The sequence below is a fragment of the Camelus dromedarius genome, chromosome 33 (genome assembly GCF_036321535.1).
Source record: "Camelus dromedarius isolate mCamDro1 chromosome 33, mCamDro1.pat, whole genome shotgun sequence".
NCBI classification, from domain to species: Eukaryota; Metazoa; Chordata; class Mammalia; order Artiodactyla; family Camelidae; genus Camelus; species Camelus dromedarius.
Genome location: NC_087468.1, coordinates 16,049,643 through 16,060,777, shown reverse-complemented (window position 1 = coordinate 16,060,777; position 11,135 = coordinate 16,049,643).

The window sequence follows — 11,135 nt, the reverse complement described above, 5'->3', positions numbered from 1 at the left end:
TCGTATGTTTGATATTTATAATAAGCAGAATATTGGCCTCCAAAGATGTCTGTGCTCTAACCTGCAAATATGTTACCTTACATGGCAAAAGGGATTGTGCAGATGTGCTTAAATTAAGGACTTTGAAAGGGACAGACCACGTTAGATGATCTTGGTGGTCCCAATGCAACCACCTAGTCCTTAATCAGAGAATATTTCCACGTTTGATCAGAGAGGTAAGACAGAAGGAGGAGGAGAGACACAAAGCATTTACTAAGTTCAACCTGCCATCGCGAGCTTTGAAGATGGAGGAACGGGTCAAACGCAGGCAGGGTCTACAAGCCGGTAACTGCCTTCGGTTGACAGCCAGGGACCTCAGTCCTGTAACCACAAGGAATTGAATTCTGCAGACAACAGGAATGAACAGGAACCAGATAATTCCTCTAGAGTCTGCAGAAAAGAACAGAGCCCTGCCAACACTTTTTGGTTTTAGCCCAGGGAAACCCCTATCAGACTTCTGGCCTATGGAACTGCAGGATAATGCATTTGTGTTATTTAAGCCATATGTAGTAAGGAATTTGGCCGCAGCCCAAGGAGAAGTCTAGTCTTTGACCTCACCTATTAGATGGTGACCCCACGCCCCTGAAATGCTGAAATGTCCTGCCTGATAAAAATGTCTTTGTTTGCCTGGGGGCTTTGTCCTCCAGGTGATCTAAGAATGGGAGTTATAGTGGGGGCTCTGGACCACATACTATCAGCTCCAACCTCTGAAGGAACAAAAGACTAAACATGTTAGCCTGACGTCAAGAGAGGCTGGAGACTGACTGTCAGCCACCCGGGCAATATATGATTGAACCTTAAGAAAAATTCTGGACACCAGAATTGTGGTCGAGCCTCCCTGGCTGACAGTACTCTGTGTGTATTGTCACACGTGGTGGCCTGGAGGAGGTAACGCCCTCCATGACTCCAGTGGGAGAGGAGGCCAGAGGCTCTGCACGTGGACCTCTCCAGATTCGGCTCTCTGTGTCTCTTTCTTTGGTTTATTTTATCCTGTGTCCTTTTCCCATAATCAGTCATTCAGTGAGTGGTGGGTTCTTTCAGGGAGTTCTGTGAGTCATTCCAAAGAATGATCAAACCTGAGAGACCCTGGGGGAGCCCTGAATTTGCAGCCAGCGGGTCTGCAGTGAGCAATGCTGGGAACTTCTAAACTTGGGGCTGGTGTCTGTGGGGAGGGCAGTCTTGTGGAAATTGTTCCCTCCGACTTTGCCATGTGGCTAACTCTGGGCGAGCTACTGGATTTTATGATAAGTTGTTAGAGGAGCAACAGAAAACATACACAGATTAATAATAATAAAAACTTAAATACAAATAGCCCACGGGGAGTGCCTCCCTGTAAGAGGGTGGGCTTGGACTGGTAAGTGTCAATGGAGACCGAGCTGGAGAAGAGTAGAGTAAAGCTAAGGGAGCCAAGTGCCAGTGGGACCCACCGCGGAGAAGTCCCCCCCGGGGTAGGGGCGGCCCCGCAGGAGGAATCGCCCCACGAATATTCAGTCAGGGAACAGAGGGGCTTAAGGGACAACGCCCAATTCCATCAGCCACAAGGGAGTTTCTGCCAGCCCGCATACAGAGTTTCCTTGCCAGACCCTGCTTTTCAAGTAGAGGTTTAAGAACTCTCTCCTGGGTGCAATTACTGGTCCATAAACCTCAATCTCTAAACAACGAAAGGAGCCAGGGCAGCCTCTTTCTACGAATTCACGTTTTAACGATCTGGCGGTAGGTGAGGGGTTTGTGTTCTGATGCGCTGTCTCCCCCGTCCGTTATTCTCAGCCCAGTTTGTTACACAGTCATCATGGGCCCCAGGGCGCTTCTTTGTGGGGCTGTGCTAGTCTTGGATAAACTCCAGTCCCAACCATGCAAAATGGCCTCTCTGAGTTGCTATGGATTTAGACCCTCTACAGAGTTAACACTTCCATCCTATTGATTCATACGGAAACACCTCAGACAATTTCATATGAAAATGTTTCTCCCACATTCCTCATTGGCTGAGCTGAATATTCACACACTGTACAAAGAACAAAAGGTGAACTTCAGACGCGCTGGGAACAGGTTGCTTTCCAGGGAGCTCAGTCAAGGCGGAAGGATTTCTGGGCTCACTGAGGAGGGGCCCAGTGCTAGCCACTTGTTGCATCCCAGATCCAGCAACCTCGCTTCCATCATCTCTTACCCAGGCCACACCCTGGTGAGTCCATCGCTCAGGGAACCTTGATTCCAGCCCTTGACTGAAGAATCCTGCCAGATCACTGCCAAGGTTTGTGTATGCCCCTACCTTGAAAGCGACTGGCATCTATTCACAAGACCAGGCATCAGCTGTAAGAATCAGGATGAATACAGTGCAGGCCATTACCTGAATCACACTAGACAGATTCAGAGATAACAGCTTAATCCAACTCTACTCCAACAATCACTGAAAAAGAGAAAGGATGTCATGTAGGAGTGATGAGACCAAATCAAGTCAGACTATGGGTTTTAGACAGTCACGTCAGCCTCTTTGATGAAGTTGTATTGGTTCTTTTTTTAATTATTATTGAGTTATAGTCAGTTTATAATGTTGTGTCAATTTCCAGCGTACAGCACAATTTTTCAGTTATACACGAGCATACTTATATTAATTGTCACATTCTTTTTTGCTGTGAGCTACCACAAGATCTTGTACATATTTCCCTGTGCTATACCGTATAATCTTGTTTATCTATTCTGCATACGCCTGTCAGGATCTACAAATTTCGAACTCTCAGTCTGTCCCTTCTCACCCCTCTCCCCCTGGCAACCACAAGTTTGTATTCTATGTCTATGAGTCTGTTTCTGTTTTGTATTTATGTACTTTTTTTTTTTTTTTTTTAGATTCCACATGAGCGATCTCATATGGTATTTTTCTCTCTCTTTCTGGCTGACTTCACTTAGAATGACATTCTCCAGGGACATCCATGTTGCTGCAGATGGCGTTATGTTGTCGTTTGTATTGGTTCTTAAGGAGACTCTACCTTGTGTTATCTAAGACTTTGGCCTTCATCTGAATAAAAAGAGCGACAGTTGGGCAAGGAGACCACCCTCAGTGTATCAAGTAGAATGTGATAAAGTTACATAAAAGAAGCACCATTTGGATATTCCAGTTTGCAGTCGTGAATAGGGTAGTAGATTAGATTTCTAGGTTTTTCAACCTCAGATTTAGTCCAGGGAAAACTCTGTGGCTTTGGAATTGCCATCTATCATTACACTTGAACCCAGAAGGGCGCATGCTCTGAAATGGTCGTCCAGAAAGGCATGATAGGTTTAGTCATCCAACCTTTCTCATTTCCTCATTCTTCTGGGACTCAGGGAAGGGAAATATTATAAAGAGGAAATCTGAGAGCACTTAGCCCTTTCAGGCCAAAGAAGCAGCACTACTGGAAAAGCACTAAATCTTTGTCAATACAGGATCCCCATGCTCAAGCCAGGACCTACACTTTCTTCCAAAGGGAGGAGGTAAAAATCATTGGCCAAAACTAGGTCCAACATGTCTGCTGGTTTCCTAAGAGTGCTGGTTAAGCAAGAGAATCTCCATACTTTTTTAAGGGCTGTTGACATTTCCATTAAAAGGTTCTCACAGAAGACAGCTTCCCAAAGCCCTCCAGAGATATTCAAGGGAACTTGTCCCTCCAGATCCTTACCTCTTTCCACTCTAACACTGCACAAAAACTGGACCCGAGTTCGGATGGCTCGTATGTGGTGCATTTCAATCATCTCCTCTCCTGTATCCCAACCAGCAATGCTACTCACCTGCTCTCAAAGTGCTTCTCAGAGAGCACTCTTCTCTTTTCCCTCTCTTGAGACCCCAGATCAAAACAAAGGTCTGACGGAGCAATCAGCTCAACACATCATTTTCTGTTTGAGCTGTGGCTACCTCTTACTTGGTTACCCGAAGCTCAATTTATGTCACAGTCTGCTGCCCAGTCTTCTTGAAGCAAGCTCAAAACCTCTGAAGTATGTCACCTTTTAATTTGGATGCAAACTCCTTAATCCAGCAGATAAGGTATTCTAAATTCTGGCCTTGGCTTCTCAGCTCTACCCTGTGCTCTCGTCCTGTGTCTTACACAAGGCTGCTGACTGCCCCTGTACACATGGTGGGGGCCTTGGGAATGTCCCCCCGTTATTCCCTCTCCTGACATTGCTCCCCTCTCTCTTCCTTTCTACTACCCAAATGCTATGCCTGGTCTAGATCACGCTCTGGCTCAGCGATGAACTGTTCCCTGATCCTGTGTCCCGGGACTGCTCACTCTCTCCCCTGTGCTCTCTCAGAAGATCAGACTGCATCTTTCGCTTGGTCTGGATTACACCCTTCTCTATTCTACCTTTCACCACAGTGGGAACTCACAGTATAAAATTATTACGTGGTATAACTTTAGATCTGTCATTGCTCACAGAAAAGCCTGGCACATGATACAAACACAAGAACTATGTCATGGTGCAGCCTCCTGCCCTGGCCTCCCCATTTTCCCACCTGGTGCTCACTTACAGAGGCCTGACAGGTGGTGGTGGAGAGTACAGCCTTTGGGAGCCTAACTATCTGGATTTGAATCTTGCTTCTGTCTCCTAATACCCATGTGATCTTGGGCAAGTTACTTCATGGGGATAATAAAGACATCACACACATGGTTGTCACAAGAATTGAGTCAATATGAGTCAAGCATTGAGAACAGCGCCTGGTAAACATTCAATAAACGTCAGCAGGTTCGTTGAGCTAAACTCTCCCTCAAGCCTGTGATCACTGAACAACAAAGGGCAGGGTGGTGAGTTGTGCAGAGATTTTGTTCAGAATGAGCCAGGGAAAGAAAGCGGCTGGCAGATTCTGCAGTCCAGGAGAACAGTGGACCGGGATGAGGGAGTCCACTAAAACAGAAAGGAACAGGCAGGTCCAGAGTCCCAGAGGAGCAGAAACCACAGACCAGGAGCCACAGTCTTCCAGGGCAGCTCCATGAACAGCATGGAAGGTGCCTGGTCCCAGGGCAGAGGTGGCTTGCCGTCTGCTCCAGGTTTGCTTTTCCTGCCAAGAGCAGGACGTTCTGGAAACTCAAGAAATAATAGAACCAAGATAGAGCGGAGAAGACCGGCCCTATGGAGGCAAAGACATACAGATCTACCCCATCTCAGGCCAACATAACCAGAGAGTATGCAGCTCGAGCATCCCCCGGACTCATCCATTCATGGATAAATCGGTGACCATCTCAGTCTACATCAGCTCATGCCCTTTTTTTTTCAACCTCCAAAATTATAGGTCATCCCTCTCAACAAGGTATGAGCCATGAGGAATTCAACAGAAGATGGTAGTCCATGCAGTCTTCCTTTAGTGTCTAACTCATTTTCTCCTCATAAAACATCAAAGCATTTAAAATTATTACTTTCTGCCTGAGTCATAATGTTGTTAAAGCTTATAAAAATCATTTCAGTGTTAATTCCCCTGACTCAACTTTCTTAAATATTCTTCCTCAGAAGTTGTAGATAATTTAACCAGAAAAGATCTTTAAAAAAAAAAAAAACAACCAGAATAATCAGAAAATAGATGAAGTAAGGAAAATAACATAACTGAAGGTGAATGCTGGGTTTGGAGTTGGGAACTCTGAGCTTTGCTCACTGACTCTTGTTATAAAATGACCACTTGGCCTGGCCCTTTGCCCACCTCTCTCCCCAAGGCACCCCTACTATCCAGCACACGCTGAGCAGTGCCCTGTGCAGCCAATGAAATGATCATTTTTAAAAAAAAATATTTCTCATCACCAACACCGGTCAATCAACCCAGAAAAAGCAGAAGTCATGCAGAAGGCAACTCAGGCAGAACATATCAAGGCAAAGGCATTCTGGCTTTCTTCAGAGTCCATTTATGCCTCAAAGGAGCTGCTTCAGGTGCCGGCAGCTCAGTGAGGCATGGAACAGTCAGGAACCCGCACCCACAGTGACGGCCCCGCCACTGACAAAATGGAAGCGAGAGCTGAGCTGCCACTGCAGGAGGCCCATGAGAACGTGGGGCCAGCGGGAGCTGGACCAGAACTGCAGGGGATGCCAGAGACACAGAGGCAGGGCACGGACTATCATTTTTCTGAGAATACAGTCTAGAAAACTCTCATCAGAATTCTCAAAAAAGACCGTGACTGAAAAGGATTTCGTCCTTGTCCCGGAGATCCAAGAGACATCCTCCCAGAGGATGTCCTGAAATGGCATTTTAATGATTTAAAGGGAACCCTTAGGAAGCTCCAGGTTGACCAGTTGGTCTCTTTTGCAAGAGGTGGACAACACTGAACAGAGAGTATGAAGTCACTAGGTGACTCTAGAAGCCACAGTGCATGGAGCTAACACTGGAGAGGACAGTCTGAGCTCCACCCACCTGCTTATTCTCTTTCTCTCTCCCCCTCCATCTCCTTCTACCAGACATGGGGTGCTTGCAAGTTAGGACCTCACTCATTCATAATAAAGGGTGTTACCAATTACATTTGTGCTGGAGGAGCGTTAGAGGGATCCAGTCTTAGGCACAAGCAGTCTGAGTGAGACAGGAAAAGCTGTTTACTTATTTTATTTTTAATGGAGGTACTGGGGATTGAACCCAGGACCTCATACATGCTAAGCATGTGCTCTACCACTGAGCTATACCCTCCTCCCAGGAAAAATTGTTGAGTAAAGCTGAAGGAATAGCGCTGAGCTCTTTGAGAAGTACAAGAGTGGCCTGAGTCGAGATCTGCCCAGCCCGATCGGGTCTGAGAGAACGCTGAAAGGCCTTGGCATGGTGCTAGCATGTGATCATGTGTTTAAAGGGCGCTTAGGTGCGAAGAGCTGTAAATGCTTCAAGGATTCAAAGTATAAGTGGTCCAGGGATGGTGGCAGTTACCAAGGAAGGTTGCCTAGAGTGGGCGCCCCAAGGTTTCAAGGCCAGGAAGCTCTTAGAGCTTTCCCCAAAGAGAGCACAACAAAAAGCGGCACTGACGTATGCGAAGGCGGTCAGATACGATGAAGCCAGTTATTGTATAATATCATTCTGAACCAGCATATGAACCTCTGCCCAATGGCCGCAGGGCCACTTCCTCATGTTATAGGATCACGGCACATCAGAGCTAAGACAGACTTAAAGATCACTTGTTCATTAATTGCAAACAAGTGGCCCACGACGAGCAGAGTATAGCCCATAGACCTTTTGTGTGGACCAAACAGTGATCTAAAAATTTGAACCAATATTTAAAAATTAGGAAGTTTTACATGAAAATCTGGATTCGTGGACTCACCTAAAAGATAGATGAGGTTAAAAAAAGAAACAAACCTAGTGAATATAACAAAAAAGAAACAGACTCACAGATACACAGATACAGAAAACAAACTAGTGGTTATGGGTTGGGAGAGGGAGATGGGGGAGGGGCCACACAGCAGGCTGCGCATTTCAGTCCCACCCCCTGGTATCTGGGGAGGAAAGAAGGGCTGGAGGTTGAATCGGTCACCAATGGCCAGTGACTTTATCAATCGTGTCTAAGTAATGAAGCCTCCAAAGGAGGGGGTTCAAAGAGTCTCCAGGTTGGTGAAGCGGAACACGTCCACGTGGCACCGCGCTGGGCCCCGAACCCATGCGGACAGACGCTCCTTTGTTCGGGGCCTCCCCTGTGCGTATCTGCCCGTGGCTGTTAATTTATATCCCTTAATACTCTTTGTAATCAGCCAGTAATCTAGTAAGTAAACAGGTTTCCTGAGTTCTATGAGCTGTTTAACAAATTGATCAAACCCAAGGTGATGGTCATGGGAACCTGCAATCTTGAGCCGGTTTGTCAGAAGCAACAACCTAAGCTCGCAAATGATTCCTAAAGCGGAGGGCAGTCCTGCGGGACTGAGCCCTTCACCTGTGAAATCCGGTGTTACCTCCAAGCACACAGTGGCAGAATTGAGCTGAATTGTAGGACACCCAGCTAGGGTCCAAGAATTGCTTGGTGGTGGGGAAGCCACCCCACTCTCACACTGAAATTGGAGTCAGAACCCATGTTTACTGTAATGTAGCGACGGGACCGGAAAGCTCTCCCGGAAACGCAGTCGCTAAGCGCATCTGCCTTATAAAGCTAAAGCTCAGGCCCTGCGGAAATGCGCTGTGGGCAGCACACACTCAGAACCGCGTCCTGTTTCCCGTCATTGTCTCTTCCAGTTTCTGTTTATTTCATCACTGGTCACTCCCTCCGATGAGATGCCTTCTATTCAAACGACTTTCTTCAACCTCCACTTGGAGGCTGATTTGACCACCTGATTCCTAAAATATCTCCTTGATCATGTCCACTTGTCTTGAACCATTGTGGGGTTTTTTTTGGTGTGTGTATATGTACATATATTTACATACACACATATATAACCAAATATATACTTTTATAGAACTACTTGCAATGTCATTTGCCTTGACACTTTGTGAAACTTCTAGTGCAGCCATGTGCACATCCTTATGAGTCAAAAATGTCCATTAGAAAACAAAATGATTACAGAAAACAAGACCACAAGAAAGTAAACATAGAAATTGGTGAATAACACTCAAAATGAAGGGGAAAAAAAAAAACAAAAAACCTCAGTTTGTGTCCTTGAGATCTTTGGGCAACAGAGCCAGAAGGTCATGAATGGGTGATGGGGTCAGTCCACATCCAGCTGATGGGATGATGTTCAATTCAAATGATGTTCAAACAGTGATAAGAAAAGTAGATATTAAGTGTGTCGGTCGGATGTAATAGATATGTAGGGCTATGTGTTTGTCTGTCTGTCTGAGTACAATAATTTTCTATTTAGCATTCTGTGTATCTCCTCTCAGGGTAAAAAAAAAAAAAAAAAAAAAAGTCACTACATTTGAACAATAGGTTTAGTGTGCAGGATCGCCCAGTCTGCTCCAAAGAAGTAATTCAACCCTGCTGCTCCTTGTCCTGACTTAGCGTCAACCTAGGTGAGGCAGGAAGAAAAATCCTACCTTATCCCCAGCTTTCCTCGGGTAAAAATGGGAAAGCCTTTTCTATCTCAGAAATTCAAACGCCAACTTGAAAAGCATAAGAACAATCTCACCAACTAGAGTTTTGGGAAACAGAAAACCTCTCTGAGCAAAGCAATCTCCTGAGGCTAATTATCTCAGCGCCTTGTACTCTCAGACAACTTCACCTTCGGTGCTTCGCCCACTGTCCACTTCTGCAGATTATGTAACAAAGGGACAGAAAAGTCAGCTGGCTTTTCAAGATCAGGACAGCAGATCCAGGGGTTAGATTCACAACTTTCTTCTTCCCAGGAACTGAGCTGCCACTGCAAGGCTGCCTCTGTCCTGGATACTCTGTTTACACTCAAAGGCTACTGCAATGCCTCCCCTGTGTATAACAACTTTTACAACACTGTCGCAATCATCTTTTTGTTTGTTTATCAGATTTCTCTGTGAATTTATTATGGTAGCAGATTACTTTATATCAGTCCCTTGATTGTAGTTGTTGAGTTCATTCATCCCTGGTGTTAAGGGTGTTGATAAAAATCTGTCTTCCCAAACCACAGAACTAAAAGCCAGATACTGGTCCCTGGTGAACTGTCCAAGGCAAACACTCTTTGGAAAGTCTCTTGTCAGCTAAACCACCTGGTGTAGCACATGAAACTGTCCAAAGCTAGGAGTCACCAAGACATTAAATCACAGGGCTCGGTTAACTGGGCTGCATGGTGATAGCATGTTGGATGAGACTTTCTTAAACCAGTCTAGGAAGCAGCCAAGTCACAGTAAAAGGCCAGAAGCTCTAATTTGCCTAAAATTATTAAACTGATTAATCTAAGTCTGTTCAAATTAACTGCAATCATGATTTGACTGAGGATTCATTCCTGAACAATACCCCCTTTTTCGTAATAAATCTGTAATGGAATTAACTTCACTGGTAGGCTGTCCGTGGTGTAACTGACCCCCCACCACCAAACACCCTGCAACCTCACACGGTTCTTGAATTCCAGGAGTGACCATCACACCACCCCCCCTGCATTTTATATGCTTTCACTGCTTCTCTGATATTACAACACACACACACAGACAAATGACTGTCATTTAAGGAATTATTTAATCTCAAGTTACATTGCCTTTCCTTTCTGCTTCTTTTTGTGTTCCCACTTCATCGGGTAAGAATGTCTCCCTCCCCATGGGGCAGAAGCAAGATGATCATGTTCTTAGAGAATTAACGTCTTGCAGAAAGATTCTGAAGACTCATCCTTGAGTTGCTGAAGAATTACTTCGGAGTGTTCTGTGAAATCTGGACATAGCTGGGGGGTTTGGGCTATGCATTGTGCCTTGGCTTGTCCTGGGGCTCAGTCCGGGTTGAGTGATAGGCCCTCAGTGCTCAACTGAAATTCCTGGAGTGGGAATGTGGCACCCAGTGCTGGCTTCAAGATGCTCCACTCTGAGCTATGCCTGCCTCTTGCTAGCTGGGAGCGCATGTTTTTATCTTCTTGGGAGTGTTACCTTTCATTTCAGAATAAATCTGGAAACGCCGTCCATTCTTCTTTGGCCAAGGCTGAGATGTCTGTCTAAGATGTCTGAGATGTGTGGAAGAGTCAAACACAGGATCTCGGGGGTCTCACATGGGGAGAGTTGTGGCCCACTTCCTCTATCCCCTGATGGGAAGAAAAGGAGGCGACAGGGAGCTGGAGTTCATAGGTTGAAAAGACAAGAAAAAGGTTTAGGCCACTAAAAGGATGGGAACTGTGGCTTTGCAAAGAGAAGAAAAGGGCTCGGGAATTTTGGAGTCTGGTCCAGCTGAACGACGTTAGCTTGTTGCAGGTGCTTCCACAGAGTGGCCTCAAGATGCCTATCATGGTTTATGCAAGATTTCAGTTGATTCTTCCTTCAAGATAGTGGTCAGAAAATTTCCAATAGTGTCTTGTGGTAAAGCCACAGGCCCTAACCTGGTCACAGGTTATACTCAGCTGTCGGCATGTATATGTCTTTAGCATCCATCTATTAATCAAGCCCAACTTCAAACACTCCAGGCCCCAGGTCACCCTCACCCCCACCACCACAGAGTACCAGCAGGAGAGAAGCCAGGTGCAGGCAGCAGGCAGCAGGAACAGCGGCCAGAGCGCATCCTGCACCCCAGGACTCCCCTCCGCAC